The sequence below is a fragment of the Pinus tabuliformis genome, chromosome 2_1, assembly GCF_031772625.1.
Source record: "Pinus tabuliformis cultivar Carrire ecotype Pingquan chromosome 2_1, CPIR1, whole genome shotgun sequence".
Classification (NCBI taxonomy): Eukaryota; Viridiplantae; Streptophyta; class Pinopsida; order Pinales; family Pinaceae; genus Pinus; species Pinus tabuliformis.
This window is the reverse complement of record NC_142299.1, coordinates 526,288,142-526,313,675: the sequence shown is the minus strand read 5'-3', so window position 1 is coordinate 526,313,675 and position 25,534 is coordinate 526,288,142. Positions and strand designations below refer to the sequence as shown.

Below are 25,534 nucleotides of genomic sequence, written 5' to 3'. Positions count from 1 at the left end.
CTATTGGAGGTCCTAATCCTATGAAGTTGAAACCTAGTGTTGGAATAAGTATTGGATCGAGTGTCTGGTGTAGTATTTAATGAATTGCAAGCCAACACTTGACTGACCACTGTTATTTGTTACAAAAGTATGTGCAGTTGCCAAAGTAGTTATTTTGTAACTTATGCTGGTCAGTAGGACATGACGAAAGAAATTGTCACATGTATGATTTGAAGATAGAGAAAAATGCGGCGTACAAAATGCAAGTTGAAGGTCTCGTGCAAGAATATCATGGTTCACCTGTAGCCCGCGGATGATTTTAGGGCTGAGGACATAGTCAAGGAGGGGGTGTTGGATGAGGTCGGGATCAGATTATATGTTATAACTACGGCAAAGCTAGACATTTTGCATGGGGTCATCAAAACCAGACTACCCCTTCTTGTAAGTATTGTACACAGTTCGACCACGTAATAGAGGATTGCCATGTTTTGATGGCTAAAACGTAGGAAAATAAGAATCAGCATCTTGTGCAGAACTTGAAAATGATGAGGGCTTAACCAAGTGAATATGATCCAAGTGTTAACATAATGACACAAAGTGGCGTAGCAACAAGAGAAGATAAAACAGAGGGAAAAAAATCCAATGCTAGATACATTGGTCAGGAAGGTTGGAGAAAAGATTATTGGGTTCAATATGCAAAGGGAGAAACAAACCTTCACGGAAGCGAAGAAGAGTTTCATGGACTGAGGAGCTTCGACATCAAAGACATAGATGCAAATATTATCCCAGAAGAATAATCCTGAAGTGTTTACTACGACAGAGAACCCTAATTCGACCATTCTGAAGTCCTTTCTGCAAACATGTATGAAGTTTCTAAGGGATCAAAAAGCAGTGGAAGGATTGCAAGAACTATTACACAACTGTGCTGGTAAAGAGAAGCCACAGCCTGAACAATGTGTAGTAAACAAAATATGTAGAAATAAGAAAATAATTGGTTGAGAGATGTGATTAACTACGCAGATTGGTGAATTCAAAATGGATCAGGTAATTCTTGAGTTGGGATTGGATGCGAATGTATTACTAAAGCAGACATGGGATCGAATGGGGAAATGAAAGCTACAATGGTCATCGATTCAGCTACGCATGGACAATTAGTAGAAAATCATCCTGATGGGTCAATTGCAGGGTGTTGTTGTGGACAGTGAAGGAGAAAGCATGGTAGCGGACTTTGAAGTCATTAAGATTGTGGACGACAACAATCTTTATCCAGATTTACTTGGAATCAATTGGGTTTTTGACATGGATGCTATAATCAATCAGAAAAGAAGAAGCATGGTATTTGAGAAGAATGGTACCAGGGTCGTTGTTCCTTTGAACCCCTCTAAAGGAGTACGGTATACATAACATGTCCATGATGAATATGGTGATGAAGATATTGAAAATATTTATAAGTTAACTTCGCAGGATGAGGATTGGATCAACCCCACCGCATATGGGAGGATACGATGGGAAAAGGATAATACATGTCTCTCAGACTTTAATGAGTAATTTGAGAATTGGAAGAACCAGTTGCACAAAGTTTCTACTCTACGCTATAACAAACTTACAAAATATCTTCGTTGCATCTCAAAAAAGGTGTGTAATTTACCTTACTATGATGGGATAAGTGATGTCAGTTTATTTCTTGATGAGTTTGAAAGGGATGTCCTAGAAGAAAAACAATTCTAGGCCTTAGATATAGCTTTGATTTCTACACCTACACGATGGTGGGGCACACATAAAGACAATATAGGAGATTGGACAGAGTATCGCCGATTGATGAGGCTCAAGTTCGGTCATGAAAACACAAGACTCATAGAGAAGTATAATGGTAAGGACAATCCCATAGAACATTTGTCTCATTGGACTATGGCATGGGGCAAAGAACCTCAACCAGAATGGGTACACACATTTGTCCACACTTTGGATGTGATACCAATGAATTGATATCTTGAAATGGAGCTGCGCCATGGCACCACCGACTGGTATGGTCTGAAGAAAATTTTCATATTTGCCTTTAACTTCGAAGATGGTTTTCAGTGCATCGATGATGCCCTTCAGGAAATCAAAGTAGCAACTTTCTGGACATCAGATGAGTCAAATACTTGGGTACAACCCGATTGGAACGCGTAGTTGCAGCACGCAATAGAATGCTATAATATGACCGCGGAAGAGGGCGAGGAAGATCCGTGCAACATTAACATTCCTGAAGTAGAAGGATAGTGTGAGGTTTCAAGACAAAAGGTTGAGATACCTTACATAACACAACCTGTTAAGATGAAGCAATTCAATATAGGGTTAGAGGCAAAGCCCAAAGTCGTGCGCATCAGAATTATTGGGATGAGGATATGGTAGATAAGGTCACCGAATTACTGCATGAGTACCAAGAGTTGTCTTCGACAAAATTCACTGAGTTAAAAGGCATTATAGGTGCTCTGGGTGTAATGAAGGTCACTTTAAAGGCGGCTGAAAAACCCATAAAACAACAACCATATAGGCTAAACCCAAAATACAAAGAGAAGGTTAAGGAGGAGCTTGAAAAGATGGTCGCAACTAGAATAATTGAACCTATGGAAGAATCCGAATGGGTGAGCCCGATGGTAGTGTAGGAGAAAAAGACTACGGGAGAAATAAGGATTTGTGTCAATTTAAGAAAGTTGAATGACGCATATGTACATGACCTTTTCCCAAAACCATTCACTGATGAAGCTTTGAATAATGTGGGAGGATAGGAAGCCTACTCCTTTACAGATGTTTTTTCAGGCTACCACTGGATTAAGATCATGCCAGAAGATAGGAGTAAGACCACTTTTGATGCTGAATGGGGATCGTTTTAACATACAGCCATGTTGTTTGGGTTGAAGAATGCACCTACAATATTCTCTAGAGTTGTCGTCACAGTTTTTAAATAATACATCCACAGATTTTTGGAGGTTTACTTTAATGACGAGACAGTCTTTGGATTGCTAAAGAAGCATGTTTCAAGCCTGCATTTGATGTTGGATACCTACAGGAACTATCAAATCTCGTTGAACCTAAAAAAGTGTACTTTTGTGTGCCATATGGAATATTAATGGGACATGTTGTTTGCAAGTAGGGGCTGATGGTGGACCCTGCCAAAATTGTTGTTATCATCAATTTGGATCCGCCGAAGAACATGAAGCAACTATGTGTGACTCTAGGGCATACTAGTTATTATCAGAAATTCATAAAGGCCTATGCGGAGATCACTGCGCCAATGGAAAAATTACTAAAGAAAGATGTCATCTTTTGTTGGATGATGAATGTCAAAAGAATCTCAACACTTTAAAGGAAAAAATGGTCACTGCACTAATCCTTGTGTTTTTAGATTGGAAGGAGTTCCACATTCATGTAGATGTGTCATGCATAGCTTTGGGTGGTATCTTAGCGCAACCATGAGAAGGGGATCTTGATCCCCCCATCACATTTGTGAGTCAAAAATTATCTAAGGTAGAAGGAATTGCTCCACAATGGAACAAGAGGGCTTGGATATGGTGTACGCGTTGCAAAAATTCAAGAATTTCTTATTTGGCGCACACTTCAAGATGTTTACAAACCATTTTGTGTTGAAGTACTTGGTGAACAAACCTGTGTTGGGGGGGAAGGTCTGCAGATGGTTATTGTTGTTCCAAGAGTACGATTTTGAAGTAATAGTTAAGCCAGGACGATTGAACACTTGCCAGATCATTTGTCTAGAATTGAGACTGGTGAGGAACTAGCGAACATTGAAGAAGGATTGCCCGATGCGTAGCTCTTTGCAGTAAGGGTTGCTAATGATCATCTCACTGATATCATCTACCTTTTGTCTACCGGAGTAGCCCCTGTGGAGTATATGACTCAACAAAAGAAAGAACGCGTAGTGAGAGTTGCAGATTTTTCTCTGATTGCTGGACATTTGTATAAAATGGGCCCCGATAAGATATTGCACAGATATGTCCTTGTGCATGAAAGACATAGTATTTTGGTAGAAGCACATGGTGTTGTCACGGGAGGAAACTGTGTAGGACTATGGTGGCCCACAGTGCACAAGGATTCCAAAGAATATTGTAGTGCTTGCGATGTCTGCTAGAGGACCGAAAGACCTTCAAGAAAGGAAAAATTGTCATTGAATCCACAAGTCACCTTGCAAGCTTTTGATAAGTGGGAATTCACTTAGTTGGGCCAATCAATCCACCAGGAAATAAGACTGGTGCGTGATACATTATTACTATGACAGATTATCTGACTAGGTGGACTGAAGCACAACTAGTAAAGGATTGCAACATAAACACTATTGTGCAATTCATATTTGAATATATTTTTTCGAGAATTGGGTGTCCAAAGATCTTGATGAGTGACTGAGGATTGCACTTCCTACACAACATTATTGAAGCATTGACGAAAGAATTTCAGGTACATCATCAGAAGAGCACGCCTTATCATCCTCAAGCGAATGACACATTTGAGGCCTTCAACAAAATTTTGGAAAACACTCTGACGAAAGTATGCAATGTCAACAAAAACGATTTGGATGTGCACATACTAGCAGTTTTATGGGCATACAGGACTACCTGCAAGAAGTTGATAGGACAAACTCCATTTAGATTGGTTTATGGACAGGAAGACAAAATGATTATGGAATACATAGTACCTAGTCTTATAATTGTTGCAGTCACAGACATGGCGAACAACAACATTATGGAGGAGCGATTGCAACAACTGCTCGCACTCAAGGAAGATCACTTTATTACAGGATTTCACCAACAAGTGTAGAAAGCTAGGGAAAAGGCCTAGCATGACCGACATAATAAGTATAAATATTAGGACCATACATTGTCCAAAAATTCAAAATGCATTGGTTAGGACCGTACACTATCAGGGATATCTTAGATGGTGGTGCAGTTCAACTCGCGAAGCTGAATGGAGAATTCTTTCATGGACGAGTAAATGGTATTAGGTTGAAAATCTACAGGGACATTTTATCTCTGGGACTATGCAATGACTATATGAACGGAGACAAGTCTTAGTGCTATAGGAAGTTGGAAGGAAGCACGAGACTTTAAACTACTCTTCCAAAGAAGGACTTCTTTGCGGAGGAAGTGTTGTGCAATATTTAGGAGGATAGCACAAAGGGAGGAAGTTGCAATGAAGAAGGAGTAACTGCACTGTAGGGAAGGGTCTGATGCAGTTCATCCAGAATATGACCGTTGGAATTGCTACAAATGATTTGACAGGGAAATTTTCATTACAAGGAGCGGGGGGTATGCATTTAATGGGCAAATCTACCACCAAATTCGCATTTATGAGGTGGATCTGAAGGAGATTGTGGAGTTTAAAATTCCAAAAGGTTATAAATATGGCAACTCGCTCCACTTTCAAACACTTTGCTCACTGAGATTTCAAATGGTGATTTTCCGTTGAACTGTGAGCCGAGCATTCTGTTGCATGAATTGGGAGGAGATTGAACAAGAATTTCTTAGATGCAGACTTGGATTCCTCATGGCTACTACACCGCCAACGCATGTCACCAGGCTGAGGTCCCCGAGGAAGAAAACTACCGGCACAAGTGCACAGAAGAAGAAACAGCCTCCAGTTAGGCAATCACCAAGAAAAATCACTTAGGAATAGAGAACTAAGGAGAGATCAGACAACCGAAAAAACCAATGGAGCCCCGAGATTCAGATGTGGAAGAAGTGGTTGGCGGAGTAGAAGATATCAATGCAGAAGATGTGGAACCGATATCCATTTTTACACCCTATGTTCCACCATGGAAGCTGACCTCAAAAGTTACTAGGGACCTAGATGCTATCAAATTCAAAGTCTTTACACCCTTATTACCGAATGAGGTGCCGATTGAGAGAGAGTTGTTGGCAAGGGTGCCACAACTGCACATGGAAGACTGGGATCTTAACGATCAGAGCAAGTATCCCCAGTTCGAGCCCAACAAGTACCTGAAATTAGTTTACTATGAAGAAGCTAGAGTAACAAGGGTTGAACTGTTGCCATGGGTAGCAAGAATTCATCGAACTGGGTTGTTGAATATGATACATATTCCACACTTCGGGCACAAAAATATCAACACAATCTGTGTGCACCAGTTGTTGGCATTGGTGCATGATGTATGTTTGTCGTTGGGGATGAAAATTCCCATTGATGATATGTTTATTAGAAGAATAATTACGCTTCCCTACCAAGGAGCAAACCCTGCCAACGCATTTGTCAGAAAATATCAGGAGAAAATGTTGGCTGAGATGATGAAGAAGGAGTATGATCTGATCAGGAAGTCTCAGGGATTTCTCATCAGCTCCATTAATGATCAAGTTGTTCACTATTTCCCACACACTTTTGCCGGGAAAATAATGAGGAATTGTCAGGCGGACGAGGTACCCTCACCGGTCGTATCATTGGTTGCGCAGTGTAGCAATGGTGTCTAGTTTAACTGGGCAAGATATTTGTGCCAAGAATTTTTGGATGACTATCGGAAGGCACAAGAAGAGGGAAAGAAATTCCACTAGACGTGGTTATTACTCTTGATAGCATTGAAAGCATGGAGAATGCCAGAGGAGTCACAGTTCCCCACTGTGGACCCTGACATCTATGAGGCTACAAGGTATGCCTCGCTCTGGGCTTCTAAGGAGTCGACTTGTGTTACAGAGAGAAAAATTTTCTGGATATTGTTTGAAATGGATTTGTGCACTGTGATCAGCCAGAAGCCGAGGCTATCACTAGTTTTATTTTAACAATATGAAGAAATTGTAGACTTATAGGCAGACTTTCACCATGTACACATTCACGCCAAGAAGGACCTGAAGGAGATATGGTACGAGCTACCATTCTTGGTCACTAATGACAACAATGCACAAGTGGTGAGAAACTAGTCGAGGGATTACCTAGCTCCACCAATGGAAGGAGCAGAGAAAGAACAAGTAGGCAACAGTCAAGCAATGACAGATATTTTAGGTGCGTGGACCGAGAAGCAGCCACCCAAGAAGGGCAACAAGAAGGAGGCTAAGAAAGTCACAATTGAGCTAGAGAAGGGCACTCGTTGGAGACAGAGTGTGAAGCTGAGTAGGAGGAATAGGCCACCGAAGGCAGTGATTAGGGTGGTGAAGACCCTTTTATTGACACTAAGAAGGTAGATTCTCCATTTATAGTTAAAAGGTGAAAATCAAGTACTGGAGGTGCGCGAAAGAAGAAAAAATTGGACAGATCCGTTGGCACAAAACCGATGGTCCTCACTAAGGGGACATCGACGAGATTGGAGACATAGTTCGAGCTGTGACGGAGGACTTAGGGGGGGACATTGAAGACCAATATAAAGCAGTTTTGACAAAGGTCCAACAAGGGCCTCAAGAAGTTGGAGATTCAAGCAAGTGCAGTTCAAGTGAGAGTGACTCAAGAGAGCATGGTTCAAGTGAGCACAGTACCATCAAGAACAACTACAAGTAGCCCACAGACAACAGTAATCACATCTATGCTCCGAGCAGTGCAACTATCACGCGACGCTCTACATTTTGAGACTGTCGAAGATTAGGAGTGCGTGCAGTACTGGAAAAATCTGAATCTCAATCTTGCAGCGCTCCCCATTCATAACTTGCACGATTTACATCAGGGAGTCACCAATGAGCTAAAGATACGGGAGAAACGAGCTCTATTGGTCATTAAAGAAGTCAAAAATGACAACCGACAGATGTTCGAGGATGATAATCAGGCCATCAAGGAGCGAGATGAGGCAGTTTCACACGGACAATAGCTAGAAGAGGCCATCAACAAAGCTTGCAGCAAGCTACTAGAGCTCTAGATCTAGACAGATGCAACACCCGAAGAGAAGTTGCAGAATCTTGCGGCAGCTGTGAAAGAATCAAAGGCAGAAGTCCACAAAGTCAAATTTGATTTGGAAATATAGATAGCGGAATTGCGATGAGGCTGCAGCTGGCAACTCCACTAGAGGTTCATGAGCAACGTGAAGAAAATATCAAGGCTGCTATGGAGAATATAGCCACAAAAGTCAAGAAGTGTAGCCAGATCTTCAAAGACACTATAGAGATATGGGTTTCGCTACAGGAGGACCCACATGTACAAAATACAAGCAAAGATTTGTGACAAACAATAGTAGTTTGATGAAATCTAAGTGACGGCGTGGACCCTAGCACCTACGCAACAGTTTTCCCGTCTCTAGGAGGGAAAGATTTTGCAGGGAAAAATTGATGAGTTGCGACAAAAAGAGAAAATCATTTTAGCACAGACATAACCATGGGCTAATGAAGCCATTCAACTCTCATATATAGTGGAGAGCAAGCTGAAGATCATAAGGAAAACACAATGAACCATTAGTCTGGCGACAATAGGGTTGATGACAGAAAAGATGGTAGAGGAAGTATGATAGGTTGCCACATAATTCACAGAGACACTTCAAACTTTGAAAGAGGCATACAATGGTCTCAAAGAAAAGATTCAGGGCATACCAGCTGAGTGACTCGGGACGATTCACACCTTTGTGTTGGGGGCCTATTGGGTAGGGTCCCCCTAGGTCAAAGTTTTGTAAAGAGCATGCATTTTGAGGAGCGAAGCGTGTTTTTCTCATTGTTTAGGAGTCATAGGGGCTTTATGGTGGGTTAAAGCTCCTTATTTCATAAAAGGATGGGATTAATTTGTATGTTTTGAGTTCCGCCCATGGTTTGTGGACCATTGTATTGTAGGAGAAAAATATATATAAAGGGTTGTCTTAGTAAGTGAAAGGTAATATTCCTTCATGGATATGTTTTTGATGTTTTGTCTGTAATTTTCATATATTTCTATGTTAGAGTGAAGGAGATGGCTCCTGCAACTATATGCACGGAGACATTGGTAAGTTTGCAATTGTGTGCGCAGAGACCTTGGTAATTCTGCAGCTGTGTGCGCAGAGACCTTGGTAATTCTGCGACTGTGTGCGCAGAGACCTTGGTAAGTCTGTAGCTATGTGTGTGGAGACCTTGGTAAGTCTACAACTATGTGCACAGGCCCATGCAGTTATGTATGTAAGGTAAGAAGGATTGTAATTGTGAAGATCTGAAGATAATAAATAATATTTTGAAGGTAGATCTGTGTACTTAAATTTGTACTTTACTTTATGCAATCATTATTTACTTTTGGTGTTGCACGATAAAAGATAAGATCAAAATTAATATCCGAATTCAGTTACTATTAATTATAGTTAAGATCCATTGATTTATGCACAATAGATGTAGTTTTAGATCTGCGAGTAGTCTTTTTTATGAATAGATTGGGTTTGGTCTAATATTAAGTAAAATTTTGTAGCACAATAATAGATCTGTAAGTAAGTCAGACCAAGTCAAGGGCCACACTCCATACCCTTCTGGATGTGGAAACCTGGTTCCAGCATCCCCCAATATTGCCTTGGGTGAGATTGTGGTTTGCACGAGTAGATCGTTGCAGAAAGGGCCGATGGTATAGGGTTTTGTTGGTTGGTGCAACTAACTCCGAACCTGGGTCTGAGCCCATCAAGCCAACAATTGGTACCATTTAAAATCATGACAAAAGTATGTCATTTTCAAAGTACTTATAGTTGGGTTAGAGGAATTCTTAATAAAAATTTGGAAGGATCCTTAATATAAATAGGTATACCTGAAGATATAAATATTCAAATTAGAGGAAAGAAATTGGTGTTTCTCTTTTATCAATAGTGTAGATTAGCCAAATGATTTCCCTGACATAACTAGTCATGTAAATACTATGGGTATGACCCTGAACATGGAATTTGAAGGTGAACATATTGATGTATGTGAAAATGCCAATTATGAAATCTCAAATCCCAACTAATAAGATCTCAAAAGAAGCTTTATACTATATTTGAACATCTGCAACACTAGATTTTTGTCATTTTATTGTTATTGAAGAGAAATCATAATTCACAAACTGGATTAGCTTAGCACAATAGGAATGGGAAAATATTGCGTACCTTGAATGTTTCCATATAGTCTTTAATAATGTGAAGGACCAAAAGGGTTTCTGTAAAAGACAACAAGATTATGATTGACTAATTTGTCTCCCAACCATGATAGGATTGCTATCTCTATGGGGTTATAAAATTTGAGACAAAATTTCTATAGTTACCCTAAGATCCTCTACAAATAATTAATAGAGATGAGGCTTCAAATACCCCCACTCACTTATCTAGTTTATTCATCTCAAACTCAATAATGTCTTTTGACTCCATCAAATAAAACTTTAATTTTGTTCTATATAAGAAGAATTTAACACATATATTATTTATTTAAAATTTGCAACATTATAGTCAAAGGAAAATAACTTGAGTGGTAACTAATGGTTTAATTCCTCTTCCATCCAGGTTTTGTTCTCCAGAGACATGTTAGCTTGTGTGGAAAAACTTTGAACACTCTTATGGTTATTCATACAAATTATTCAAGTTATAGTTCATTTTGTTCAATGCTTAATAGGTGATTTTCTAATCATGAAAAATACCATCTTGTACATTTAATATAGGAAAAACCCCATTTGTAAAGGGTTAGAAACTAATGGAATGGTAAAAAAGTGACCGTATTCATTATTTGATTGAGATTATTAACAAAATAGAATCAACATTTCCCCACAATGAAATGAAATGAGAATATCCAATCATGAAATCAGAAGATCCAATCTTTGACTGAGAACAAAATAGAATCAACATTTCCCCACATATAAATGATATGAGAATGTTCATCGTGACATGTCCATGGACGATGTAAGGTGCAGGATCAACTTTCATTGTGTAAAATTGTAATGGTTAATATTTACTGATATGAGCCAGTATTTTCCATTATAACAAATTGTTGCTTGCATCTCTCTTCATTAGCTTTTATGCCTTTTGAATTTCCGGTGATAGTAAACTGATTACTTTGCACAAACTAATCTGCTAGATTCTTGCCACTAAAAATATCTCATGCAATCTACCCATAAAATTGGTTGAAACCAAAATTGACTATTGGAGCAAAGGGTACATCCCAAATACGAGATGGAAGCTTGCTTATCATATTGTTATTATTTAGTCAGAAGTGGGTCAAACTCCAACAATTCCCATATCACTAGGTAATTCCATCGTTGAGAAAGTTTCAAAGAGAAATAAAATACATCATGCCACCCACCTTACATGTATGAGGGGGAAGGGGATGTTGGAAATAATACTGAGAAGGGGGGGGGGGGGGGGGTGAATCAGTATTATCAAATCAGATACTTTTTCAATTTCATACTCAGATTCATATACGCGGCTTTAGTTCAGTATATCAACGTATATACGCGACTGTGTTAAATGCAACTAGCGTACATGCAATAATCTTCTGATTCAGTTAGCTTATCTTCAGTAAATTCATCAGAACATTATTAACCATAATAACAGTAATCAGGTGCAGTAAAACATAATAGATCATCACATATAAGAAGCACACATGAACACCAAGATATAAGGTGGAAACCCAATGTGGGTGAAAACCACCTGCTGCAATTCGTCTCTTTCTTCCTTTAATAAGAAACTTCTTTTACAATGTACTGGTGCAGTCCTTTACCAGCACGCAGGCTTCAACCTACAGAGGGCTACAACCCTCTCTCGATTTCAGCTACTTCTAGAAGGGAGCTACAACCCCGTCAGCTCTTGTACTAGCTAATATACTAGTACGTAGGTGCTGACCTACAGAAGGCTACAACCTTCTTTTCTTTAGGGACCACGTTTCATAAATTTTCAGACTGGATCCATGAGTACAAAACAATCATTGCTGCAATACAATCATCAACTTATTCTTGCATCATAAATCTCTAAATCACCCAATACTGAATCACTGAAACCCTGTCATCAAAACTCAGAACACAAACTAGAGCCCAGAACTCTGCAACAATCACTAGAATCAACAGCAACCTGAAACACCAAATCTCATAATGTATACGCTACTTGACTATATAAAAACCGCGTGTATACGCGCTTTCACCAGAGACAACCCGCGTACAGATCTAAAGATAATTACTTATACCTTCGCTGTCATATCCAACCATAGCCAAGCATCACAAACAGATAACCAGCAATACTAGATCTTCCCACTTCTTGACCTGTTGTACTAAGATCTGTCCTCTGATTACGTTGCCATCACCTGTATCAACCTCTGAGTGAGTTTCCATCAAGGACAACACTTGTATCATAATGCCAACAGGGGACGACTGGGCTAGTTTCTAAACACATCAATGAACTAACCTAGACAATTAGCCCAAATTATAAGGCAAGGAACCAATGTGATTATTATTGTATAGAGATATGTTTATCCGAGACCTCATGGATCCTAATTCATTGGGTATTTGCGTAGACAACTTCATCTCAAATAACTAAATAGAAATAAGGTTTTTCAAAGTACACAAATTGGATATTTGTCCAGATATCATATTAGTGAAGGAATCAAAGAACTGCGAGGACCAAAGATTCTTAAACACTTGGGGGTTTAGCAAAACAAATTATTGTGGTAGAGTTATAATTGTCATAATTTATTAGTATTGGTTATTCCTGGAGGAATGCCACCTCAAAAATACTTGAAAGATATTCAGATCAAGGATGTTACCTATGAATTCAAAAATGATTCCTTCCAAACTAGCGCTTGATGATTGTAGCAATGAAAGGTTGGAAAAGGTATCACGCCTTTGGGAATTTTGAGCCTCATCGAAGGAATTATCATTGAGGCTTAAATTCACAGTGCCACAACTACTCCTAATACACGTTGGTAGATTCAAAAGAAGGTCATTCCCTTGGATTTGATATTGTTGAATGTGGTACACCCACGTTGTTGCGCGAGTGAGTGAGTGGAGAATTTGTATGAGGAGAGACAGGTATCTGATGCGTTTGTTACATCTACTGAAATATTATTAAATTTAATAAGGGAATTCATTATGTCAATATCTAAAAAAATATCTCATGAACATTGTAACTATATCTAGGAATGTAGAAAATCAATTAGATAGTTTATCTACAAGACATGACATTGTATTATGTAAAACTTACAATAAAACATTCAAATTATGATGAAATCAAGATTTTTGAAAAATAGTTTTTAAATAATATTAAAATAAATGTTTATTTTTCAAAGTCGTAAATTTTTACATAATATATATATATATATTAGTCAATATTGAATTAATAATTAATATTAATTGTGCTGATAGGTGTTTTCTCTGCGAGCTTGGGGTGAGCAAACACTTTTCACCCCAACCAATCGCAGAGTGTTATTTTCGCCCGCCTTTAGTAAAATAAAATTTGACATGTGGACTTTGATCGCTTGGACTTTCCTCTATAATTTTCTTGCTCGGTTCTAGTGTTGGGGTTGGACATCGTTCCTCTCCATGCCTCTTATCTCCTCCCAATGCCTTGGAAGAGTTTTCTGCAATGATACTTGCAGCTCCCAGCTCCCATAATTCTTGATAAGGGATTATTTTTCAAACCAGATATGCCACCCTTGGTCTCTGGATTATTGGATTGAAGGTATCTGAAGAATATGCGAGAAAACAAACATCGTTCATGAATAGAGGCTCCCGATGAGGCTAATACATATTGTTCGACCTCGAGAAGCACACCTTCGAAGATGAAGGGGAAGGAAAAGTGTAGATAAGATGGGGATGATGTTGTTAAATCAGACATAGTTCAAAGTTTGAAATTTGGAGTTATAATTCATATGGGTCTAGCTGAAACTATTTTGATCTAGGCCCTTTCACCTTGGCCTCTTAGGAAAATTCCTCATCAAACTCCAGCTGGGGTGATTATGCTTTGGGCCCTTTCACCTTAGCCTCTTAGGAAAATTCCTCATCAAACTCCAGCTGGGGTGATTATGCTTTGGGCCCTGTCACCTCCTATTTCACCTTGTGATTTTCATAGTCTCATCAATTCAATCCAACCATAAGTGTTCATTCATTAATTGAATGAATGAAATGTTGGGTACGCAGTTGAATATCCCCATCCCTGCACACCAATAGACTCAACTTTATCATCTTCCTTTGCCTCCGCATAATGCAGCTGGTTCCAGAGACATGTCAGATCTCAGAGGCTTGGAGAAAATTCAGATTCTTGACCATGGAAGTGGGGAAAAATTGTACAAGGTCTGACAAAAAAAAAAGAAGACTTTTTCCCTTTAAGCCCTAGAGGTCATTCACGAAAATCACAACAAGCCATGAGTCGACATATAATTTGAGACATGGAAATTCTGAAGAATACAGAATCCCAATATATAGTGAAATGCTACCAGATTTTAGAGAAGGGAGAAGAAACTCACTTCATTTTGGAGTACACGAATGAAGGTTCATTGGAGAAAAGGAAATCCAAGATGATGTCTGAGAGGTTCTTGTTTGATCCATAAATTGTCATGGATATTCCACTGGACAGTTCGTAACAACAGATCTGATAATATTATATTAAAAATATGAGATTCTACACTATTACAGTTTTATTAAACTTTAAGATCTGTAGGTTTAACTGTAATTAGTGCATGTATGCAAATATAAATTATTCAGAAAAGTCGAGAACGGCAAAATAATCTCACACACACATATGACACAAGATATGCTCTGTGGGAAACCCTTTTGGGAGAAAACCCAGCTGGAAAGTGAGGTCGCTTCACTCTCTTTCTCTTTCTGGAAATATGGTTGTAGGTACAAAGAAGTAATGTATGTGGCTCGTGGCCTACTATAGTGCACACATCCTCTATGTGTTCTCTACCTCCTATCTCTCATGGCTATCTTTTCTATGCTATGAAACAAAATTCTCTCGAAAGAATGGAATGCCTCTTCCTCTTAGTGGCCCGGTTATAACACAACCTGATAGCCTACTAGTGGTTAATTTTGACTACATCAACTCTTTACTAGAGTTAAAAAATAGACTCTTCTAGAGTCTTTACATCAAAAACCTAGCCCTTTTCCATGAATAATGGGGGCTGACGCGATATTCCTCCTTAACTATAGGTGTGAAAACAAGAAGGTAAACTTTTGAGTGGCAATAATTTTTCATATGGACTCTGATTGGTGCGATTCTTGCACCATTGGAAATCCCCCTATGTGAAGAGTAACATGAAAAGCTGCACCAGTAAGGAGAAAAATTTTACCCCCAAAGAACGTTGTTTGAAGCCTCAAAACACTCCCGAAAGGTTTCGGACCCTGTTTTTCCAAACTGGGTCCCGCCAGTAAAAACAATCCCATGACCTAATTCCTCCACTTTTTCCACTCCAAATGCATCGATATGGATGAAAAATAATATAATGATCCAATCTAGATCACACCTCCCCATTTTTGGAGGCTTTTGGTCCCGAAAAGCTTTTATTGAATGAGGTGAGAAAATGTTTACTCCACCTTCTCTCTAATACAGTACCATTTAGCTTTTCGTGGAAGTTTTCCCTTCAACCCAATCTACCAAAGGTCTTGCTTCCCTTGTCTTTTAATTTTGGACCTCTTCTACAAAATTGTATCTTCTGTCAACTTTGCCTAAGCGTCTAGTGCCAAATCCTCCACAGAAGGTAGGATTTGTTCCTCTTCCTGGTCTAGCATGGAAGGCTCATAGAATTTAAAATTATCCACACTCACAACTGAGTAAATGTGCATATATGGTGGTAGATTGAGTCGATAGACGTTATCACCTACCTTTTCTAGTATCTCAAAGGGACTATATCTGAGAGCCTTGATTTTCTTACTAGGCCCCTACAGCCTCTCCTTACTTTGTCTCCCACCTTGAATGTTTTCTCTATTATGTGCTAATCATGCATGGTCTTATACTTCTCCTGTGACTTATGTAGTGTTTCTTGTACCTGTAGATGGATTTTCCTAATCTTCTCTATAAATTTTTCAGCCCTCAAATCATCTCCTATAAGATCTTCCTTCACTCCTCCTTGTTGCCCATATGCAATGTCCAAAGGTGAAGGTGGAAAATATCCAAAACAAGTCTGAAATGGGGACTTTTCTGTAGAAGTGTGGATTTCTCTGTTATAAGAATGTTGTATATATACCATATTTCCATCCCGGCTCTTTGGTTGCTTCTAGTTGTAACCCCTTAGTAGCTCCACCAAATTCTTGTTGACTACTTTTATCTACCCATCTATCTATGGATGGAATGTTGTAGATATCTTCAAATTTGTGTCCATATTCTCCCACAATGTAGTCTAAAATGCACTAAGAAATCTTGTATCCCTATCTGAAATGATACTCCTTGGTATCCGAAAGTGCAACCAAACTTGTCCAAAGAACAAGTTTGTTGCTTCTTGTCTGTTGATGGTCTTTTTACAACGCATCAAAACACACATCTTATTGAACCTTTCAACTACCACGAACAGGTAGTCATGTCCCTTCCTGGTTGTCAGTAACCCTCCCACAAAGTCCATGGAAATTCTTTCCCAAGGACGAATAGGTACATGTAAGGGATGATATAGACCATGTTTCCTATTTCTAGGCTTGATGGTAGAACAAAGTGTGCATCCTCTTATGAACATAGCTACATGCTCTTGCATCGTGGGCCAATACACATTCCTCTGGAAGTTAGCCACAATCTTCCCTACACCAAAGTGCCCTACAACCTTGAAGGTGTGAGCCTCTCTAATCAACTACAATTGATCACCTTTAGGAACACATAGCTTATCCATCATGTAGAGTAACCCATCCTGGAGATGGTACTCAACGATGTTGTCTACACTATACACATGACTCTGACTCTGTAACTACTGATACACCTCCTTGAAGTCCTCATCCTCTGAATATGCCTCTCTATATGCGTCGTGGGTGAATGGATCCATGTGCATAAGAGTCCCCAAATCTGTAATCTTTGATGTGGGTGGCCTTGACAACATGTCGGCCAACTTGTTTTTGCTTCCCTTCTTATATTTGATTACCAAGTGAAACTACTATAAAAACCCCATCCACTTGTAGTGCCTAGTCTGTTGTAGCTTATTTTGGGCCTGCAAGTACTGTAATACTTGGTGATTTGTGTGGATTATTGTCTCCTTTCCCATCAGATAGTGCTTCCACTTCTTCACAGCTTTCACCATGGCATAAATCTCCTTATCGTAGGCAGTCTAGTTAAGAGTTGCCCCATGAAATACTTCATAATGGTAGCAAAGGAGCCTTCCTCCTTGCATCAAGATTGTTAGCACTCAGAATGAACCTCAAGGCTGAGAAGAGGCAATTCCGACGTAACCACAGGCTAAGCTTTTGATCTGGCATCTAGCCCTGCTAGACCAGAGAGGGCTCTCTCTTTGCCAACAAAACGTGGTTGCGATAACTGAATCTTAGTCTAGCTATGACGAATAAGGATTTGGTTGAAAATTGTGCGTTGAAAATAGCAAGAGAAGGGACTATTGGGCTATGGATTTGGGGCTAGTTTCTGCCAGCAAACTTGGGGCAAAGTAAGCACAATGTACAGCCAGATTAAAGATATAACGAGAGAAGAAAATAGGGGAAAGACCGCTGCCCTACAAGCACTAATCAAGGGATGGATCTACAGTGGCAACTTTAGAAGAAAGAGAAGCACAGGGTTACTCAATAGAGCATCTAACAGAGGATGGATTCTAAAAAGATAACCACTACATCAAACAACATAATCATTGTGAAAGGAGTATCGTGCATGGATGGATTCATAACACTTCCCTTAGAGAATGATCTAACCAAATTAGCATAAAAAACAAAGCATGGAAATGAATTTACAAGAAAAACATGCTGCACATTAAACACCGTGATGAATCCCAAATTTAAAGAGTAGAAAAAGCTTCATTAAAATAATATTCAAGGAAAAATTTACACAGTCTAATGGCAGCCTCACTCTGCTACAAAAATCCAACCATTACACTCTGAAATTCATCAAATATATACAATTAGCTCATCCTTGTACTAAGGGAGTTGAGCTCAACCATCTCTCTCAAGATAGAATCAGTTACATTAAATTTGGACCAAATTTATGAAAATAGGGCTCAAAGATGAACTCGTATCTCTTGAACCATAACACCTGTTACAAAACTGAAATAATTTTTTGTAGATAAGGTCATTTTTGAGAAAAACCTCTCTCAAATTTTGGAAATTCATTTCCAGTTGCTCAGAATATGTGCCACAAAATAATCTCTAAACAGGAAATCACTAAATATTTAAATCTGTAAAAATAGGCTGTAAAGATCTAGTCAAATATTCCAATTCACGACACCTGTGAATAAACTAAAAGAGGTTTTTTTTATATGGCTCGTGGTTGACAAAAAAAATCCTTGGGTTTCTCAAAATTACTTTCCATCTGTTGTAAAATGGCGTCGCACTACAATGACTAAAATAGTAAAACAAATGCAAAATTTGTTTTGTTTTAATGTAGGCTTCAAATATCACCGCATATCTCCCACATAGTAACACATGTGCATAACTTGAAGGAGGTTTTTGTTATTTGTTATGTGACTGACAAAAACCTCTTTCACTTTTATAAAATTCATGTCCATTACTTCAGAAACTGATTTTGTAGTAAACTTGTCCCTGTGTGCAGCAAATGACCTCAAAACATGCATAATCAAGAATCAATCATTCATTTTGATCATATCTTTTGATCCGGGAGCTGGTTTTGGGAGCGTGAGGTACGGTTGGAAAGATTTTTCCAAGCTGCTTCTGATGAACATGCTTAGGATATGATTTTCACTGAAACTCATGTGCAAAACATCTCTGAAATCCAGACATAGTAAGAGCCCATTTTGATCCCTGGTGATAGGCTATGAAGACTGGAACTAACATTGGCCTTATTGGGAATGGAAACTCCTTGGAGGTGTCAAGAACACTATAGACCAAGTGCCTCATCCATTGGGCAATACGATCACAAACAACTGCAAACTTGAACAACTTATTCCAACAAAAAAACACACATACTGCAACCTGTACATTAGGAAACTAAAACAAATGCCGAAAACTGAAATGCTACTTTGGGCAACTTATTTATGTACAACCCTACCCTACTTTGCTGCAAATTACTAGATCAAGTGATGTTGTAATGCCAAATTAACCAATCAAGCAATTGTAGCAATGATGATGCTTGGCAGTGCTTGAAACAGAACATAAATGTAAATGCTGACAACCATACATGCACAAAATGAGTGTGGTTGGGCAAAAGGAAATCTAGCTTGTTATTCAAACTGAATTTCTTTTCCATATATGCCGCAATAGGATCAAAGAAACCAAACTCTATTTGCTGCCCCAACTCCTCAATACATGCTTCCAGCTGAAAATTATTAATGCAAACATCCAAGGGTAGCCTTACCTTTCCTTCCTTCTACTGGAAAAGGTCCCCAAAGAATGGGACTTGACGGTCCAGATCCTAGGACTGTATTTGGGTCTCCAATTCAATTAGATATTCTTCAATTTTGGTGGCAAACTCTTGCAAAAAATTGAGCTTAACTTCATGGCTACATCGACAAGAATTCAATTAAGAAGAAAGAGATGAAGCAAAATTCTCATCTACCTCATCGTCTGTGCACATATCTTCCCATTCTCTAAAGCCTTGAATAGAGGTTGCCTCTATTTCAAATTCTTCCTCTTTCTCCATCCATGTTTCAAGAAAGACATGCCAAAAATCTGCAAATTACTTAATAGATCTGATAGGAAAACTTTTGATCCATTGTCTACATTTCCCTTGAAACGAATCATAGAACAATCTAATAAAATTATCCTCTTTTTTTACTCCAATAGATTCTATAAATGTTTTGAAATTTTCTACATGTATAAAAGTCAAAGTTAGACCTTCCCCATTGAATTTAGGACCATTGCTCAAAATATATGCATCCTTCAGTAATTTATTAGGAAAACGAGGAAGATTAGAAAAATCGATACATGAATACCTTGAACAAATAGAAACAACATTTGAGTCCTTCATTTAGCGGAGCCACCATCAATAATTTGAAAACTCGGGATTTCGAACAAAGGCAACACCCATATCATACCCACTTGCATCTGTCTCCACTTCAAAAGGTCGCTTCAAGTTTGGTAATGCCAGAATTGGTGCTTCACTGATCTTCTTCTTTAACTCATTGAAAGCCTTCTGTTGACCTTTTCACCACTGGAAACTCTTGCCACTTGCTGTTATGGCATGGAGTAGTGTTGCCACCACTGAAAAAAAAGGCTATGAATTTCCTCAGGTATTGTGTTGCCCCAATGAAACTCCTAATCTAAATAACATTAGTAGGCATTGACCATTTCATGATGACCTCCATCTTGCAAGGATATATCTTCAATTATCCTCCACCAATCACATTTCCCAAATACACCAAGGACTGCTGCGCAAAATCACACTTCTTGAGATTTCCTAGAAGTTGGTGCTTCTTCAATGTTTCCAACATCTGCGTCAAATGTGAAATATGCTCCTCCCAGGTAGCACTATATACTTGTATATCATTCAAATAGATAATAAAAAATGAATCTATAAAAGAGCACAATACAACATTCATTAATCTCCTAAATTTAGCTGGTGCATTACATAGGCCAAATGGCATAACTAACCACGCATACAAACCTTGCCTGCTTTTGAAGGTGACCTTCCATGTATCTTCTTCTTTGACTTGAACCTAGTGTTATCCAGACTTCAAGTCCATCTTGGTGAAATACTTTGCTTGTTGCAAATGATCTAGTAGATCATCTATCATGGGCAGGGGGCATCTGTTCTTGAGCGTGATTTCATTCAATGCTCTATAATCTATAAACATCCGCCAAGTCCCACCCTTCTTTGGCACAATGATGGTGGGTGTCCCACATGGTGATGTACTCGGTTGAATGACACCTTGTTCCAACATTTGTTGCAACTGTTTCTTCACCTCACTTACTTCTATAACAGACTACTTGTACAACCCAATATTTGGCAATGGGGAGTCTGGCAATAGCTAGATCTTGTGCTCCACTTCTCTCTTAGGGGGCAACCCTTTAGGCTCTCGAAACACGTCCTTGAATGCCTTTAACAACTCCTCTAATTGTTTTTTTTCTTTCTTAGTACACCCCTCTAGGGATTCCTTTCCCCTTAATGACTCCTCTACAGACTGAATTTCTCTTAAAAATAATAAAACATACTTATTTTTGGAACTAATCAATTTCTTGGCTTGGTTGGCACATACCAGTGAAATTTTCAACTTGCCTTTGTGCACGTTGATGATGAACGATTTTCCTTCCTTGATGAGTCAGTACTAGTTAGCTCTCCTCATGAATATTGCATCATGCATGTACATGTATGGACTCCCAAACACGACTCCACATACATCAAGGGGAACCGCATCTAGATCTACTTCATCAATAAAATCAACACTAATAGCAAATCTAATTTTGCATTGTTTTGTTACCTTTAGCTCTACATCTTATGTACCCATCCCAGTGGATATGGGTTTGGATGATCATGAACTTCCAACCCCAACTTCTTAACCAGATTTGCTGCAATGAGATTCTCCTACGATCCTGAGTCAAACAAATCATCAATCTTCCTCTTTTGACCTGTATCTTTACATGGAAGAATTTGGTCATTTATTTCTCTTCCTGTTGTTGAAGGCTACTCAGATTCACCTCCTTCTGCATTTATTTACAAACGATCTTCTCATCCAAGTTCGAGTTGCTTTCAACTTGGTTGCTTGAATCAGTGGCCATGAGATTCTCTTTCTTATTATCTTTCTTCTTGTTCTTCGGGTTTAGCTTTGGATGTAACTTCCAACACTTATCCTCTGTATGGCCATCAATGTTGCAGTGGTTGCTAGGATCTTTGCACTGGTGTGTTGTGGATTCCATCTTCTTATCTTTTCCCTCTTTTTGCTTCTTATTCCCCTCCTTAGAAGTGCCTCGTTGCTCCTTTTGCTTCGATCCACTTGATTGTGCTCTTTTTAGGCCTATTTTCTCCAGGTATTGTGCCTGTACACAAGCCTCGTTCACCATTTTGGGCTTGAACAACATCACTTGCTCACGAAAATGGTGATGCAGACCCCCTAAATACCTAAGGAGTAGATCTACGGTTCTTTGGAGAGATACCCAACATTATAACCATCTTTCTGAATTTTGTGGTGTACTCTTGCATGATTTGGCCTGACTTTTTCCTGAAGTAATGCCACCGGATCCACTGGTCTTCCACATACCCAATGGGATAAAATTGTGACTTAATGAGGGTTTTAAAATCCTCCCATTTAGTCACTGGAGGTTCTCCCTCCAACCTCAAGGTTTTTGTGTGGCTCTCCCACCAAGTCAAAGTATGGCCCTTCAATTCCAGTCCCAAAAATGAGATCTTTTTCCCTTCCTCACTCTGATGGATATTGAAATAAATTCTAGTTGCTGGAACTAGTGGTTCAACTTCAGAGTGTCTATCTCACCATGGTACGACTTGATATCAATTTTTTCTTCCACTTTAAATATGGATTGTGATTGATTCATGACACTCGAACTGGGTTGATCTTTTTCGGGCTCTTTCTTCGGCTGGTTCTTTGTTTCTCCCCAATCTTTTATCCCATGTTTAGATTTGTCCTTTGCATTCGAACCCTCGTCTTCTCCAAATTTGGCCAACTTATTACTTAGGGCCTCCATGAAGAGGATTACATTGCAGTTTATATCCGTGACTTGTTGTTTGAGTCGCGAAAACCTCACCTCTGTAAGATCACGAGGTTCATTTACAGGTTCGTCGCCCATGATTAAGGTTTTACAATATTTGACCCCACCGACCTAGATCCCTAAAATATCCACAAAATAACCAGAGAAACCTACTCTAATACCAAATGATCCATAAATTGTTGAGGATATTCCATGGGACAGTTCGTCACAACAAATCTCATAATATTATATTAAAAAATTGAGATTCTACACTATTACAAGTTTATTAAACTTTAAGATTTGTAGGTTTAACTGTAACTAGTGCATGCATGCAAATATAAACTATGAAGAAAAGTAGAGAATGATCAATCAATCTCCAAGACACAAGATATGCTCTCTGGGAAACCTTTTCAGGAGAAAACCCAGCTGGAAGGTGAGATCACTTCACTTTCTTTCTCTATCTGGAAATATGGCTGCAGGTACAATGAAGCAATGCCTATGGTTTGTGGGTTGCTACAGTGCACAGATCCTCTCTGTGTGCTCTACCTCCTATATCTCTTGGCTATCTTTGCTATGCTATGGAACAAAATTCTCTTGAAAAAATGGAATGCCTCTTCCTCCTAGTGGCCCGGTTATAACACAACCCAATAGCCTACTAGTGGTTAATTTTGACTACATAAAATCTTAACTAGAGTTACAAAATAGACTCTTCTAGAGTCATTTACATAACAAACACGTGGATATCCCCTTTTCCAAGAATAATGGGGGTTGACACGGCATCCTCCCGAACTATAGGTGTGATAATAAGAAGGCCAACTTCTGAGTGGCATAAATTTTGCATACGGACTCTGATTAACGCGATTCTTGCATCGTTGGAAATCTCTTTGTGTGTAGAATAACATGAAAAGGTGCTCCAATAAGGGACAAATTTTTACCCCCAAATAACGTCATTTGAAGCCTCAAAATGCTCCCGGAAGGTTTTAGACCCTGTTTTTCCAAATTGGGTCCCACCAGTAAAAACAGTCCCATGAGATGATTCCTCCACTTTTTCCACTCCAAATGCATCGAGATGGATGACAAATAATATAATGATCAAATCTTGATCATTGTTGAATGTGGCAATGTAGGCCTTAGAGGGCTTGAGATATTTGCACCATCACAAAATTATGCATAGAGACATAAAGCCCTCCTATTTCCTAATAAAAAGGAACCAAGACATAAAAATTGCAGACTGCAGGGTGAGAAAATTTTTGTCTCAAACATTGGATCCCTGCAATATGTATGTGGGTACCTACCCTTACATGAGCTCCGAGAGATTCGACCCTGAGACCCATGGAAGAAGGTGTGACAAATCTCCAAGAGAATTGGACTCTAACTAGGTCAATTGTTGTTTCTCTTTGTCGCTTTGGAGTGTATCCATGAGAGGGTGGTGAGGGTATCATCTTAGGTAGTAGGGAGGCAGTGCTTGGGAGAAAGTGTGTAATTGATAAAAGCAGAAATTTCTCAACATTGATCATTCAAATGTAGCATGTGTGGAAACAGAACCAAACTAAAGATCCCATGATGAAGGCCATTGAAATAAAGGCAATGTTGTTGTTGTTTGTAGTATGTACAGGCACATTTGCAATTACTTGGAGCCTTTCATGGAAGTGGAAACCACGTGGAGTGCATGCTGAAGTTTATATAGTTGTCATTTATTCCAATGTTGTAACCCATTGAACCCCAACCCATTAGGAAATTTTCCATAGCTTCGTGTTACTTCAAAGCTAAGCCTATCGTTCTTCCTACATTGCATGCAAGATTAGAAACTATCTCCACACATATTCGGTCACGAGGCTGTAGGGTGAGTGACTTTTAATGTAGAGTTATTTTCGTCACAAACAAAGCAAATGTTAATTGAGAACTTGTAAAGAATTTCAGAATAGTTGAAAGCGTGGGAGTAGGTGTAACAGATCTAAAGAACTGAGATCATATGCTTCCTTTGTTCGTTGAGCAGTGTATATATTGTGTTTATTGTAACTCCAAGAAGACCAATTTATGTGGAATGTTCAAAGTGGATGCCTTTCGAACTGTTATGGAGAGTGATGTGAAGTCTCATTTCTTTGTTGGTGGAAAACTAGTTTATCATTTCATGTGATCCACCTTTAGCGAGTACAAGGTTGTTGACCATGCCCGTGTTGTTAAAATAAATCTAAATGCTCCTCTCGAAAAATCACACTACCTTATGAGCTACGGAATAGGCACTGGTATATGAGCACATTCATCACCAATTTTCCTTAATTTCAATTAGTTTTTTATATTCCACTTAGATGTTTGGAGAGGAAAGAAGCTTTAACATTGTGATTGTTTAATTTTATTGGTATCTATTGATGATTCATTTTAATTCTTGGTTGGTTCATATATTTTAATTTTAATTTATTATTATTCACATTCACAAATAAAAACCTATTTGTGAGGGTTGAAGGCACAAATAGAAGTATGATCACCAAATAATTCATCATAAGGATATCAGATCTACAGGTGTGGGTGAGTTCACTTCTTCTTGGGTGAATTTAGTATATCTATTTTCTTATCTATAAAAAAATACACTGGAATTATGAGATTTAAAATCAGTCGAAATTGCAAAGTTATTGGCACATTTGTGTTGCAAGCATTCTTATTGTTTTATTATTTTGGGTTCAACTTTAATGTAAATATAGCTATTGTGTTCTCAACGATTCCATTCAAAAGTATGATTTTCAATGTAGTGAGATTTGTGACTATGTTGTAAAGTGCTTTTATTAAATTTATTTTGAGAGTGATTTGTTAAATTTCCATAAGGGAAATCTGTATTCCATTAATCAAATATGATATTACATATATACAGGAGTATTGTCTCAAGATAGGAAAACTATCTTGGACACACAATCTGTAGGTTGAGAGAATATCTCAACCACACACAAATCTAGGAACATAGTTA

At 38.7% G+C, this 25,534-nt stretch overlaps 1 pseudogene; it reads left to right on the top strand.

The window, feature by feature from the left end:
* The first annotated feature begins 1,014 nt into the window (after nt 1–1,014).
* On the top strand, nt 1,015–23,954 carry LOC149201273 (mitogen-activated protein kinase kinase 9-like; annotated as a pseudogene).
* The last annotated feature ends 1,580 nt before the right edge of the window (nt 23,955–25,534 follow it).